A 16,703-nucleotide genomic window follows, 5' to 3' on the forward strand; every position below is an offset into this window, starting at 1 on the left:
TAAAAAAGACTTCCAGATTATGTAATCCGTAAAGTAATCATGCATCTGAAAAAAGGCTTATGGATTATATAATCCAGAAGCTAATTACAAATTTGAAAAATGACTTCCGGATTATGTAATCCGGAATATTACAGAGGGGTAGTTTTGGAAATACGAAAATCTATGGAAGTGAGAGAAGAAGGTATGGAGGTGCAGGAAGAAGCAGCCTTTAACCCAACTTACCCAATACCCAAAAGCCTTGAGGACAAGGTTGTTCCCTAGGAGGAGGCAATTGATACTAGACCCACATCTTCAAGGCCCATCGGAAAAACATCAAAGCCCGCAAAAAGTTTAAAGATTACATCTAGAAGTATTAGTTGTGATATCTAAGAGAAAATCTTATGATTATATCTTTCTATTAGTAGAGGAAATATTTTTACTATAGGGATTGACTTACAATAATTTCTAGGTTCTATGGTCTTTATAAGACATTTATGTAATAGAAAAGACAGTGAGTTAATTTTATTTTTATCTTTTTTAGACTATTTCTTCCTTTTCAAAATTTTATGTTTTAACCCTTCTTTCCCTAAGCGTCGTAACAAACTACTCAAGGTCTTAAATTTGATCCATCTGATCAAGAGATAATATGGTACTTGCTTGCAAAACTTGGTGCTGAAAATTAAAAAGTCCCACCCTTTCATTGATCAATTTATTACTACTCTTGCAGTGGATGATGGGATTTGTTATACTCATCCTCAACATTTACAAGGTGGGTAGCATGAATTTTATTGAAATCTTAGTACTTATTTTCAATCAATATAAGTAGTTATATGATTATAAAATTTAGGTGTCAAGCAAGATTAAATCTCTTCTCACTTTTTCCATCAAGGCTTATAAATACTGGCAATCGCAACATGAATATGTGATCAGGATTTTGCTGATGCTCGTTGGCAAAGACGGGAAGGACTAAACCGGTCATTTTGAATGGGGTTCAGAAATCTAAAACTAGGCTAGGACAATAATCACATCACGTTCATCAGGTAAAACTAGACCTTATTTTCTTTGCAAATCTAAATTTTTTTTCATCATCTACTACAAAGGTTTTCTACTTGTGTGTTTTGCTTTGCTTTAGGAAGAGAATGTAACTGTTCTTTTGCAATCATAATTTGTACCCCCCTTTTTCTTCACTCAGAAACATTTTAAGCATTCAATGATGATTTAATCTTTGGCATATATGTCAAATTCAAAATGAAATATTATTCTAATATGAAAGGTCTATTTGTGGTTTTATTTCTATGGTAACAAATATCTAATTTGCTCCGGTTGATGACTTAACTAATTTGATCAAAGGATGTGCTATGATCTGTCATTTTCTGGAGTAGATATTTATTTCATGTGGTTTGCTTCCAATAGATGCATGCTTACTTGTTGCCACAACTCTGAAATAATTTCATACACTTGAAATGCACCTAAGCATTTTACTAAGATACTTGATGTCATATGCTTTTAATACCTTAACAACAATGATTTGAAAGTCTTGTGAAATTAACTTTGATAGCTGCTGCTACTCGTGGGAAATCTGAAAAGTAGCACCTACAGAAGTTTGGTAATTCTTATTCTTCTGGTTTTGCTGCACTACACTCTCCCGAAAGCATCCTCAGATGGAATGGGTTCTTCACCTCAGATGGGAAGCAAAGATATTTGTAATTAATATTTTGAGAAATTGTTGTTTTAGGATCAGGACTAAATAGAACTATTGCTTCTTTGCTTGACCACCTGGGCTTTAGTGGAAGACAGTGAACATTTGTTTCGATAGTTTGACAATCATGCTGAATCAACCCTTGCTTTTGTCGTGGTGAAATTGTAGTGTGTCCCTTCTAGGTTCTCAGATCTTGGATGTGGACCTGACTTGCTCAAATGTAGACAGAAACATGTTTCTCACTGTGAAAGTGAAAGATACACATGTATATTACTCTTTTAATAACTTCCAAGCATAAATTCCCTACAGTCAAATGCAATTGTCTGCCAATAAATTCTAAAAAACTTCTACAGTGATGCCAGATTCATGAACATCAAGAGTGTTACAGTTTATTCCAGGTTGTGTTGCCTTGTAAGTGCTAGCCACGAGCTTGCTTCATTTTCAGGGGTAGCATTAGTGCCTATCGGTACTTGAGGGTGCCCACCAAGAGTAACATACGCCAAACCATTTTGAATCACTATTTGCTGACTGGATTATAAGGGTGGACAAAAAATCCAAATTACAAAATCCAATCCATAATTATCCATATCCATATTAGTTTTAATCCATTTCAATGGATTTATTTCAAATCCAAATCCATATTTTTGGATTTTAAATCCAATCCATTTAATTGGATATGGATTGGATATAAATTGGATACATTTTTAGATTATCCAAATTGCATTTTGGGATGGATTTTGACTTGGCCCGATCCAAGTTAAGCCAAGACAATCCAGCCGATGTCGAGCCGAGCCGAGCGAGCCCGGGCCAATTTCAAGCCGAGCGCGCCCGGGCCATTGTCTAGCCGAGCATTCCCGAATCGATTTCGAACCGAGTTGGCCCGGGCATATGTCAAGCCGAGCTGGCCCGGGTCGATATCGAGCCGAGCAAGCCCGGGCTGATGTCGAGTCGTCGGGCCTGCGCTGATGTCGAGCCGAACGGGCCAGGCCAATGTTGAGCTGAGCAAGCCCGGGCCGATGTCAAGCCGAACGGGCTCAGGCCGATGTTGAGTGAAGCGGGTCTGGGTGTATGTCGAGTCGATTGGGCCCTAACCAATGTCGAGCTGAGCGGGCCCGGGCCGATGTCAAGTCGAGCGAGCCGGAGCCGATGTCGAGTCATCTGGGCACATGCCATTATCGAGTCGTTCGAGCCCAGACTGATGTCCAGTTGTGTGGACCTGGATCGATGTCGAGTCGTCCAGGCTCGAGCAAATGTCGAGTGGAGCGGGCCTGGGTCGATGTCGAGTCAATTGGTCCCTGTCTAATGTCGAGCTGAGCGGGTCCGAATCGATGTCAAGTCGAGTGGGCCCGGGCCGATGTTGAGTCGAACGGGCTCGGGCCAATATCGAATCATCCAGGGTTGGGCCATTGTTGAATCGTCTGGACCGATGTTGAGTCGATTGGGCCCTGGCTAATGCCGAGCCAAGCGGGCCCGAGCCGATGTCAAGCCTAGCGGGCCTGAGCCGATGTCGAGTCGTATGGGCCCAGATCGATGTCGAGTTGTGTGGGCCCGGATCGATGTCGAGTCATCCAGGCCCGGACCGATGTCGAGTCGTCCGGGTTTAGACCGATGTCGAGTCGTCCGGGTTTAGACCGATGTCGAGTCGTCCGGGTTTAGACCGATGTCGAGTCGTCCGGGCTCGAGCCGATGTCGAGTGGAACAGGCCCGGGTCGAAGTTGAGTCAATTGAGCCTTGGCTAATGTCGAGCCGAGTGGGCCCGGGCCGATGTCAAGCCAAGCAGGCCGGGGCTGATGTTGAGTCAACGGGCTTGGGTTGATGTCGAATCATCCAGGCCCGGGCCATTGTTGAGTTGTCTGGGCCCGGGCTGATGTTTAGTTGTCTGTGCCCGAGCCGATGTTGAGTCGTCCGAGCTTGGGATGATGTCGAGTCGTCCGGGCCCGGCCCGATGTCGAACCGAGTTGGTCTGCGTTCAGGTTGAGTCGACTTAGGTACGGTTCGAGTTAAGTTAGTTTGTGTCCATATCAAAATGGTTTTAATGTAATTGACAAAGTGGATTTAATCTAATTAACAAAATGGATTGAATTTAGATTTAATCCACTTTAAATGGATTTAAAAAAGATCCTTTTAAATTTGATCTAGTTAAAATGGATATGGATTTTAAATCCAATCCATTTATTTGGATTTGGATTGGATCTAGATTGGATTTTGAAAAATCCAATCCATGACCACCCCTACTGGATTATGCATGTGATAAATATTTTATTTGGATTAAGGAATAGATTTGATAAAGTAGAAAAGGATGGAAATAAGAGTAAAAAAAGTTAAAAGTTCTTTATTGACATTATTGCACATATAAAAATCATTCATATTTCGTATATAAAATTATTAAGAGAGTCTTTTACATATTGATTTCTCACATATTTATGAAAACTCCTTATTATTACGAACATATGTTATAAAGTAATTAACATTTCAAATTTATTCTTAACCTTCAAACATGTTAAGCATTATCATTTAGGTCATATACTCAAAAGTATTTTCCAGACAAATCACAACTGCTTCCTTTAGTATTTTCTATCTCTCCATATCCTCTGAATGATGTTTAGGGTTATGTCTCACGTCTTCTATTTAACCTAATTGTGCTTGGACTAAGTGACATCTCGATTAAGCGAGGTATTACTTGCTTAAGCAAGTTTTATGAGAAAAATGCCAACTTCACTAGAGTAAACTCGCTTAAGCGAGCTTTGGGTGAGTTCCTTTAGAGTGATCTTGCTTGACCATTTTTTCAATGTTTCTACTTTATCTTTTCATCTTTTCTTTAACTTGTTCATTCTCCTTTAGCCCTTTTATCTCCGTTTACTCCTAGAATTCTAAAGTTAACACAAATTTGGGAATAAATCGTTCACATTCATCTTATAATCTAAAAATATGTAAAAATGTTCAAAATCCTAATTAGGGGTTTAATTATAACTATTTTATTAATTAAAGTTCATAAGTGTATATTTTTGTATGAAATATTATTGAATTATGACACTTATTAACATGTCCCATATGTCAATTTCAAAATATTGAAATTTTGAGGTTTGACACATAATGACCTGCTCGATGAGAAGTTCATTTTGTCTTTTTATTGCCAGCATCTAGCATTCAACAATGGTGGACATTTTTTTAGTCAAGATATTTCCTATACCAAGCGCATTTGCAAATATGTTTGACTTTGTTGTTAGTTTGACAAATTAGGCATTCATCACATCAATCATAAGGGCTTTTCATTTTGAACCTCACAATGAAGACGTTCCACCAAATGACACATATTGAGTTGAATCAGGACTATAAGAATTCATTTGTTGCGGCAAGGGAGGAGCTTTGTCAACTAGAGCATCAAATGTCGACTCCTTTAGAGGTGTATTTTATATCGCCCTTGAAACTTTTTCGATGCATATTTTTTCAAACTAATGTGTTCTCCTTACCATATGGTCTTATGTGATTCGAAAAATAAAAATAAATGTATATTTTCTTTTTGTTTTTCATGTTGTAATAATAAACTAATAGTCTCTTTGGACATATGGCTAACGAAGGGAAGTGTTTGTCTAATCCCCTTCCCACCACACTCTCTGTATAAGGACAATTGCTCATTTTGATAAATTTGGATGAATAAAAATATGTGTGAGCTCTAGTGTGTCATATCTCAAGTGGAAAGTAACTCATCCTTTGTTTATCATAGAGTGGTTCTTTTTAGCTTATCTCTTGTGTGGTGCATTGGGGTTTCAAAAAGTTTGGGAAGTATAGAGTTTTCTCCCTTAAGGTTTCTTATCTGGTGAGTTGGGTCACAAGTTACGATTCTCTATACTTGCTTATTTATGGGATTAGTGGCACAAGTTTCTTCTCAATTCCTAGCACTATCTTAATATTCTTGAATTGTTTTCTTTTCCATGGCTTCCACAAAATTGAAGATCACATTTTATCCAAAAATTCTTTAAAGAATCATTCCAAGAATTCATCCAGAAGTTCTTTCTTAAAGTTTGAGTGGAAAGATCCTCCAAACTCAAGCAATCCTCCCTTGGGTTCACATCATGGCCTGTAGCACGATCAACACCCCATAGTTCCTCCATTAAATCGTAGTGTTTAATAAGATTGACCTTTTGTTTAACTATAAATAGTTTTGCCTAAAAATAAGCATACCAAATAACACATTATCATTTGCTTATTCGAGCATGTAAATAATTAATAAAGTTTCATAGAATACCTTTATCAAGTCATCTCAGACTTCATTCTCAATCTAAAAAAATTTCATAGATTCTTTCCACGCAAATCCACTAAGTCCACTAAAAGATAATGGACCTTGTGTCATTTGTCTTTCAAGCTTTTTTGTCTATTTCTAACATTATTTTTTGTGATCTTTTATTAAACAAGACCACCATAGAGATTCAACATTGTTAGTGTATGCTTCAGTCGTCTAGCTCTCGTCAACCATGTTACCCAACCGTGTCTCATGAACCATATAGGCGTAAGTTTATATCATTCGTCCATTTTCTAAACTCATGGATGTCATTCATATAATCTAGTACAACAGTTCTTACTTTGTTCATTTTATACCTATTGCACACACAACTCATTTAATGATGGTAAGAAAATCATACATAAATATTGTTAGACATCAAATTACTTATGATATTCGTATAAAAGCAAAGAAAATTCTTATTCATTTAAATTTTTTATTACAAAACCTTACTTTCTTTTTATAATCTTTCCACATTTCATTAGCTATAGCATCCCTAAATTTTAACCCTTACGTATAAACATCCTAATGAAATTTAGACAAAGAGACATTCACATCTTGTTTCATCATCTCTCGATGCACTTCATCCATTAATGACTGATCGTTGTCCACCCTGCGAAGAAAGTTATGAAGAATGCAACATGCTAAAACTATATTTTCATCATTTCAATAGAATAATGGACTTTTATTCCACTAGCTATTATGAGAAATCATTTTTTCAACACACAAAATTCGTTCAATTACATTTCTAAGTGACAAATGACGATGATTAAACAACTCTCATGGATTTTTTGGACCTCATCGGAAGTACTCTTTCAAGTGGTATCTAAGGCCTTGTTATGGTTTTATTATTTGTAGTTTTAACAAAAATTTACATTTTAAGGTAGTATTTTCCTACAAGCATTTTGTAATTATACTCATTAGAATTTCATGACTAGTCACCACACATGAAGTACACCAAATCCAAGTTAACTAACCTATAGGTATTACTAGTGGATCCTCAATAATAATGGAATCCTTTAATATTCTTGAATCAAATGTTGCTCATTTCCACCCGCCTAGAACATATGTGAATTTCATGTCAAAATCAAAAGTTACAAATACACTCTGAGTTGGCCAATTTTTTCTTCCATGAAAGTAAGGGGTGTCCGATCTTGACATCTTTACTCGTACATGAGTTCCATCTTGGACCCTAAATGGTAAAAAAATCATAATATAACTAAATATGATTTTATACTAGATGTATATCAAATAACACTTCCGATTGTCACACCATTACCTTAAAGTATGGGTAAAATTTATTATTATTTAGGATATGAGGTTGCACATCCCACCCAATGGTTGAATTAAAAATCCTCCCTCCAAGATCATTATTGCATTCAACACATTATGAAAGTGACGACTAACTATTTTCCTTGGATCGGTGAAAAAAGAACAGAAAACTTCAATTCTTTATGTTATGTTCAATGATGACACTACAAGAAAAAGAGGTTTTAATAGAGGTTATTTAGCGGAGGTTAATATAACCTTAGAAATTGATTTAATTAATGGAGGTTTTCTCTAAAACCTCAATAAAATAACGGAAGCTTGTTAACCTTAGTTAAATTCCAAAGGTTCATTCAAAAATCTCAGTAAAATAACGGAGGTTTTTTTAACCTTCGTTAATTTTCAAAGGTTTATTTTAAAACCTCCACAAAATAACGAAGGTTTTTTTTAACCTTAATTAATTTCCAAAGGTTTATTTTAAAATCTCTGCAAAATAGCTGAGGTTTTTTTAACCTCCGTTAAGTTTCAAAGATTTATTATAAAATCTCATCAAAACAATAGTAAAAATTATCATAAATTAAATATTATAAATTATATTTTTAATACGTTTATAAAAATATTATATCCTATTTTTTTTATTTAATAACTGTATATATATTGAAATAAATATTATATACAAAATTTTCACACCAATCATTATTAAGAAAATTTGATTTTGATAGGATTATTATAATTCAGCAATAATTTTTAATTTTATTAGAGATTAAAAAAATCCATTAACTTGCAAAGGTTTATTTTTAAACCTCCATTAACTTTCTAAGGTTTATTTTCAAACCCAGGGAAATAATTTAAATTTACTTTAAAATTTATTTTATTTTCATTTTCTTAATATTTTATCAGTATCCTCTTCACTTTCCCCTGAACAATGGTTTCTGATTTCCCTCTTCCCTGCCCCTCCCTTCGCTCCTACCACCTCCACGCCATCCTCCGCCTCCCGCTCCTCCCGCTCCCAGGAACACGAGAATGAACACAGTGTCGGAGATAGTGAACAAATTTAACGCTCTAGAGGTGCAGCAAGCGGAGTTGGAGAACGAGATGTTGCAGGTCTGTGCTGGATATCATCTCAATTTCAAACTCGTTTGAACTGAATTAGTGGTTTTGAGATTGTTGAGAGTTTCATGAGTTTAATTTTTCACATTGTTGTTCTGTTTTGCGAGTTTAATTCTTCACATTGTTGTTCTGTTTTGTGAGTTTAATTCTTCACATTGTTGTTATGCTTCGCGAGTTTAATTTTTCATGTTATATGGATTTCATTTTAGGGTTTCAGGTTATATGAATGAAGGTTTCTTGGTGATTGCCATTTGCAACATGCTACTGACGAGATTAAAGATTATCTTCAGGTTATACGGATGAAGGTTTCTTTGTGGTCGTCGTGGTTTCCATTCACAATAAGCTACTGGCGGGATTAAGGTACTCACTACGCCGCAACAATTTTATTTTCTCTTTTTCTTCCTTCATGTTTATTTGTGGCTTGATTTTGTATTCTGATAATTGGTATGAATATGAATAGTTTAGGTTTTGTTCCAATTTTAGCTTAGGTTTTGTTCCGATTTCATTCTAATTGTCAACTAATGGATTCTCCAACTTGATTATTTTCATTTTTGACACCATGAAATTATTATATAGAATAGTGGAAGTGTGAGTCAGTGAATGAGCCGCACAAGGTTAGAAAACTGTCCAATTATGAAATCCCTTCACTCTCCCATCCCTTTGCTCTTCTTCTATATGTTCATAATCTTCCTCCGAGGTAGCTTAGTGGTCTTGGTTGGTTTCAGATTCGAGTTATTTTAGTTGTGGTGATGGTGGTGGGGCATGGATGGTAATGTACAGAGGTATATGTGATGATGAACATTGAAGCATCTGTTCTACATCTCTCTATTTGCTTTTTTGCTGAACAACCTTTGAATGTGTTGCACTTGTAATAGCCCCTGCATAATTGTAGAAAAACCAAACTTATAGATGTAGCAAAAGTTTAGTAGATAAACCTATTTAGCATGCATTTTAATTACGATTTAAAGGGTCTGATAGAGTTCTGTGAAGACTAAATCTCTCTTTTCAAGATTTTAACAAAGTCATATACTCACCAGCCGAATTCAAAACCAATAACATTAGTTGATTCATATCACTAAATCAGAATTAGCTTGTTTTCAAAATAATTAATGTGAAAGTAATTTAACACTCACATCAGTAGTTTCTGTTAATTTATATAAACCCTTTGTTATACTTGTACTGTGGTTTTTTGAAGTTCTATTGACAAAACTTTTCTTTGATTATAGTGATTTAACTATTATAAAATTTTATTTATTAGAAAATGCTACTTTAACCATTTCAGTATATAAAATGAATTTCACGTTTTATTGCAATCTTACTAAATTTGGAATAATAATTTTGATTGAACAGATCCTAATATTAATAGTCACCAATTAAGAGTCATTTTCCAACACCCAGATCAAATTAAATATTTTAGTAAAGTGAGAGTTGAACAAGGTTTTTAGCAATATAATAAATAAGTAAAGAATACACATCATTATTTCCTTTAAAGAACAAATAGTGGGAAAAGCATGCCTCGTAGATTTAGAATCAACGAGTACCAATTCCCATCAATTTTTGAAATACAACTGCAATTATAGGCTCAAATCCAATTCGTAAATTTGATCTTAATACATAAAATAAATAAAGAATTTTTTGCTACTATTTGGAGAGAAAGAGTAATTAGAGAAGAGGGGTGACCTTAGTTTAAAGATACTCTAGCGGAATATTATTGTTTTGATTACTATTTCTATGTTTAAAGTCACAATAGAATGAATAAAATAAAAGATACGAAGAACGTGAAAAAAAAGATTTGAGGCAATGATAAAATTTTTCTTTCAAAATTATCAAGGTCAATTGCCTCCTGAGTTGACTATGTTCAATCCTTCATCGGTAATGTTTAAAAAATTTAAATAACTTGTTTTATTTTTCAGATTTACATTTCTAATTGTGTTATATGTTTATATTATAGGTTTCTTATCAAGGAAGTGTGCCAACAAATTCTGGACATCAAGAAGAGCATATGTGATTGTTGAAGAATTTAGTATAATATGGAAATGAATTTTGACCTATTTTGTACTTTGTGAGCAATATGTTATGTTTTCATTTGTAATACTTCATAGTACTATTCGTCTTATATTGCTTTCTCGTAATTTTTTAACTCATATTTTGTGTCTGGATTTGAATTTTAATTTGTTTACTTGATATATTTTTATCAATATTTTGATATATCTTGTCAATTGATGAATGTTATATCCATTTATTTGTTTTTATTATTGAAAAAATGTTTTAACAAACATAGAAAATAAATACAATAGATGTAAATATTTGTGGTTAAAAAATCACATGAATGTCTAAATGATAAATGAATAAAAAAACAAATTTTCATAGTTTTGAGACCTATGGTATTGTTTATGGAGGTTCTCAAACATTTTACGGAGGTTTTGAAACCTATGATATTTTATGGAGGTTTTAAAACACATGGTATCTTATGGAGGTTCTGAAACCCATGCTATTTTACGGAGGTTCTAAAACTGTGGTATTTTACGGAGGTTTTGAAACCCATGGTATTTTACAGAGGTTTTGAAACCCATGGTATTTTACGAAAGTTTTGAAACCCATGGTATTTTATAGAGGTTTTGAAACCCATGGTATTTAACAGGGGTTTTGAAAGACTTTTCCTGATGTTTGAAAAAACCCTGGGGAACACGTTCCCCAAAGATGGTTTAGCGGGGGAAATTGCAACCCTAGGTAAATAACTTAATGGAGGTTTTAACCCTGGGTAATGTAAAAATAAACCTCCATTAAAATCATTTTTTCTTGTAGTGTGATGTGCAAAAATTTAGCAACTTGTTTTTCAATTGTTGACTAAAATGCAACTTTCATTGGACCAGCTCATCTTAATCATTGACTTAAGTTAATGAATGTTTATGGTGCCACGTGAACAATGTCACAACATTGTTTGGTATGAACGAAATATGACATCAACTCTTGTCCATGACACTTTTTTTCTTATACAAAACTCACTCATATTATTTGTCATAGTACTTAACATACACAACATATTTAATCTATAAAGTAACGATGCAAAGGACTATCAATGTTGCTAGTTCCATACGGTTTTTGTAATTTTTGTTGTAAGTGTGAAATTATACTTAAGTTTACACCAACATCATTGTTATCCATGTCTCCCTCTTCTATATAACAAAAAAAAAATCATGTGCTATGTCAAAATTCCTTTTACAAATTCACCACTTTTTCAACATTAAAATTATTAAATCTTAATTTCAAATATTATACATCATTTACTATAAATTATACCCATAATTTTGAATATTTTTAAAATAAATAAACTCAGGCAGAATAATTTCATTGCATATATCCAATTACAAAATATAATATTTAATATTTTTTGGTTAAATAAATTGTATGAAAATTCTTTCATTTCAATGTAAATATGTAATTCATAAATATGATTTGAAACCCGAATCTAAATACATGTCATACACACTACATATTTCAAAATTTAAAACTATCAATTTAAATTTTTTCCAGATGCATATTTCTTTTTCAAAAAAATTACACCTAAAACAAGTCATAATCGATTTGCACCAACACTTTAATTGACTATGTCTTCACATGGCAGCCACACAACACAAATTGCATATATTTTCAATAAGTTAATGAAAAAACATACATTAATCCACTACACAAGGCTCATAATCCATATCAACAACTTAACATGAACAAACCAATTGAACACAATATTTTTAAAACCATCACAAGAGAACACAACATTTCCAGTGTCAAAGTAGGTGGCTTGAAACAAAAGGAGGGTCAATTGTTTTCACAATATTTTCGTAAATACTGAAGTTAGATTGAAAACACAATTAAATCAACTAATTAATTTACCTGTTCAACTGATTATTAAAAGCATAATAGGTATATAACCAACTATAAACCAGTTGTTTCGAGAATTTAGTTGATTGATTTACTCACATAACACTTAAAACAAATTATATCACAGTTACTCGCATAACACTTAAAACGGATTATATCACATATATCATTGTGAGAGAGAGAGAGAGAGAGAGAGAGAGAGAGAGAGAGAGAATGCACAAGAGAATTATATTGGTTCACTTTTAACCAAGAGTTACATCTACTCCTCAGCACACCACTGTGAATTCACTAAAGAAATTAAACAAGATTACAAGAACAATCGAGAGTGTTGATCTTGAACCCTACAAGAACACACAACATTCTTAGCCACACACAAAATTTAGAAACTCTATCTAAATTTATTTATAACACAAAATAGTAAAAAGAATGAAGTTCTAAAACACATGGGTTTAATACAAATGAAGAACATTATAAATGATAACATGGATCACAACAATGATCCAAGACTCAAATGTAATCTCCAAGAATGATTTTAAAACATTTTGTTTTTCTCTCTCAAAGAGTGTTGTGTTAAATGATCAAAAAAAATCTTTTTATTAGCTAGGAAATATTTTTAAAACAGTTTGATCATTTAATGAAATTAGTTAAATCAATTAAAATAGTTTGATTAACATAACAGTATTATGTTAAAAATATTTTATTATTTTTTAAAATAACTGACTATTTTCTTTAACAAATGAAATCACCATATAAAAAATCGATTCATTTATCAAAATAACTATTTGATTTCACTTAACTTAAAAGACAAAAATATTGATAAAGGATTATCTTGAAGCTTTGATGTCTCCAAATTCATGGTGTTTGATGGAAGGCTGAAATTGCTGCTTGTGTGGGTGGGATCTGGGTAGATTAATGTGTAATCCACTCTTTGTTTGAATCTAAAACTGCTTGGAATCAAAACCTTTTTGAAAAAGATTGTTTTATAAAGAAGTGGAAAAACGACCAGTTGTTTTATCGTCTCAATCGGTTGTTTGACACTTATTGGTTTTTGAAAAGGGTTGAAGTTGTTTGACTTGGTTGACTTTGTTGTCAAACCAAATCAATCGGTTGTTTCGAAAATTCAACCGATTGTTTTTTGAAAATCCATAACAAAATTTCTGTTAAGTTTGCAAATCAGCTTTAAATGTTTTCTAACTGAGTAGGCTCCTGCTTTAAATGTGTTTAACAAACCTTTGGAGTATTTAAAAAGGTTTTTATACGTTTCTAAAGAGAGAGAACGATTTTTAGACATTTGTGAAAGTGTGAAAACAGATTTGAGTTTTCAAAATTTGCGTTCAAGCTTTTGGGTTTTCTCAAAGAAGTGGAATAGGATTGTTGTAATCTTTTGATTTGATCTTCATCAGGTGTAATCCTTTTTGTATCTCTTGTATTTCTGAATATTGTTGTGTAAGTGCAGAATCAGAGGGTGTTCTAATTTCTGTGGTGATTGTGTGACTTGAGGTGTTCAAGGTCACTTCTTTGGTGGTGTTTATATAATCTGGATTTTGATTGCATAGTAGATACCCAATGGTTTCTGGGGACTGGATGTAGCTCTTGGGATAAGAGTGAACCAATATAAATTGCGTGTATGCTTTTCTCATGCCCTGAACTCATTTAAATTATGCTTTTAAGTTGTTTTTAACTCTGCTGATAAAAACAACCGGTTGATTTTTTTATAATCAACTTAAACATTTTTGTTTGATTGCTTTCACTTCATTATACCTTCAATGTTTGCGAAAATCTTTCATAAACAATTCACCCCCCCCCCCCCCCCCCCCCTCTTGTTTAAAGTCATATATTCAAACAAAAAAGAAAACAAATCATTTTTAAATCCTTAAACAAATGTAAGGGTTTTCTACCGGTTGATATGATAAATTAATCTGTTAAAATACTTGTTATACTCATCAAACTTGAATAGAAGTAGTTTAAACTGATTAATATATAAATCAACTAATTAAAATAAACACAGATTTAGAAAACAAAATATTTAAATGAGATTTCAAATCAAGTTTACTTGTATCATAATGAGATATGAATTTACATAACAAAATCTACCTAACTAGACACACACACAACAACAGGTATTCAAGATAGATTTGGAAATCATCAAAGCTCCCTTGTTCAATATCCATAACCAACACAATGGGAGTAACTGATTATGAAGGCACCAACACAACCAACATAATCGATTACGCTTCAAAAAAGAAAGACATCATTGATTAAGCTTGGTTGTGTTAGAGCCTCCCATTATCAATTATACCTTCTACACCAACACAACCATGATGTCATTTTAAATATAAGTCAATCACACACCACCTGAGGTCCAAACATTTCATCAACATCTTGCATGCATGCAACAAACAGATTCTACCTGATTTATCTTCACACCAACATAGAGAGAATGGTTGCTTAAACACAAGAGCAGTTTCACACTCAAGTAACCACACACGAGCAAACACAAACCCAAACCACCACCAAACAAACCAACTAATGCAACCACTAAACTCACACTCTCACCAACCAACCATTACATCGAGATCACATAGGAACCAACAAAGCTTTGGAAATGGAGCACTAGTTGAGAAGCAAATGAAGTAGTGATGGGTTTTTAATGCAAGTTTGAAATTATTTGTAAGGCCATCATCACCATGTAAGCGTTTGGTCAATGTTCTCTACCATGTAGAAGGAATCTTTGTCATGCACAAGCCTTTACAGACGAATAATACCATGTGAAATGAGAAAAAAAGACAATGTTGATTGTCATATTGGATGTCCATAAGAAGTCAATCATTTGAGAGGTTATTATTTCAGATTAGTTATTTAAGTAAGATTGAGATCAAGTATTAGTCAAGTATTTGGAACACTAGGTTAGGTTAACCTAGGTCCATCTAGATAATAAATTCATCACAATTATATAAATAGGTTCACATATTTTAGATATAATATTCATTAATTGCACATTTATTACTCTCACACACTTGTGTCGGAATGTCTTTTGCAACCATCCTCATTCACTTCCGGACATTTGAAGGAAAGGACATAACAAGATAATACTTCCTGAAAATCTTGACTAAATTGAAAGAGAAGATGTAATTCTATAAGATAGTCTCAATTCTTATAAGAATAAAGTAGGGATGGCCAAGTGGACCTTGACCCGAGAGCTGATAAGGTAGCCCACTAAAATTTAAGATTTAGGTTGAGGTCTTCAACCTATAGTCTATTTTTCTACAAACATTAAAAAAAATAATTTAAAATATTAACTTTTTATATTATATTATTTGAAGGATGAAGATATATAATAATAGTGTAAATTAAATCATTAACACTTATGAATCAAGTTCCAATTATTAATTATAACAAGGTAACTTAATGGTTTTTTGACCATGATCGGGTTATTTTTTTTTATTTTTTTTTACCAAAATGGGGTCTGTTTAAAAAAAATTACAAATTTAGGCAAGTTGTGCCAATTCGGCACGACTTCATATGCAGAAATCGTTCCAATTAGGCACGACTTCTGCCATGTCATACTGAAGTCGTGCCAACTTGGCACGACTTCTGCCCCGTCATATTGAAGTCGTGCCAACTTGGCACGACTTCTGCCTTGTCATACAGAAGTCGTGCCAAGTTGGCACCACTTCTGCCACGTCATATTTTTTTTAATTTTATTGTTTATATATTGGATAGTAAGTTATGTAATGTTAAAAATTAATTTGATACATAATTTTCTAAGAGTGCTAGTTTTAAGGAACAAAAAATTGGATAATCGTGTATGGATCATGTTTGACGGTAATGTAATACAATAACTTGATTATTTGATTAATTAAAAAATGAAGAAAATTGTTATTGAATTTGGAAATAAATAGATAAATGAAAAATTATTATATTTGGAAAATATATAGAGAATTATTGTTGTGAATTTGCAAAATAAATAACTTGAGAAGTAATGATTTTACAGAACACGTAATGATGAGAAGAAATTAATTTTTAACATTACATAACTTACTACCCAATATATAAACAATAAAATTAAAAATAAAATAAAAAATTATGAGGTGGCAGAAGTCGTGCCAACTTGGCACGACTTCAGTATGACAGGGCAGAAGTCGTGCCAAGTTGGCACGACTTTAGTATGACATGGCAGAAGTCGTGCCTAATTGGGACGACTTCTGCATATGAAGTCATCTCAATTAGACACGACTTGCCTAAATTTATAATTTTTTTTAAACGGACCCCATTTTGGTAAAAACAAAAAAAAATAACCTCATCATGGTCAAAAAAACCTAACTTAATATAACTTAATATGTAAAAATAATGATAATTTTAATTTATTTAATAAGAGACATTGATATAATCAATTAAAAACTTAGAAGATATTAAATTTATATAATTAATTGTGCTTTTATATATATATATATATATATATATATATATATATAAACAAAATTTAAAATA

The 16,703-nt window shown here is 33.0% G+C and overlaps 1 long non-coding RNA gene across 3 annotated transcripts; it reads left to right on the forward strand.

The window, feature by feature from the left end:
* Nucleotides 1–8,132: 8,132 nt before the first annotated feature.
* LOC137828533 (uncharacterized) lies at nt 8,133–10,504 on the forward strand. 3 transcript variants are annotated; one of them, XR_011083903.2, is made up of 3 exons: nt 8,133–8,327; nt 8,543–8,693; nt 10,285–10,504. It is a non-coding gene; the product is annotated as an uncharacterized LOC137828533 (long non-coding RNA). The 3 variants fall into 3 exon arrangements; XR_016523436.1 differs by having other exon boundaries at nt 8,551–8,693; XR_011083904.2 differs by having other exon boundaries at nt 8,624–8,693.
* The last annotated feature ends 6,199 nt before the right edge of the window (nt 10,505–16,703 follow it).

The sequence above is a fragment of the Phaseolus vulgaris genome, chromosome 7 (genome assembly GCF_051622355.1).
Source record: "Phaseolus vulgaris cultivar YP4 chromosome 7, ASM5162235v1, whole genome shotgun sequence".
NCBI lineage: Eukaryota > Viridiplantae > Streptophyta > Magnoliopsida > Fabales > Fabaceae > Phaseolus > Phaseolus vulgaris.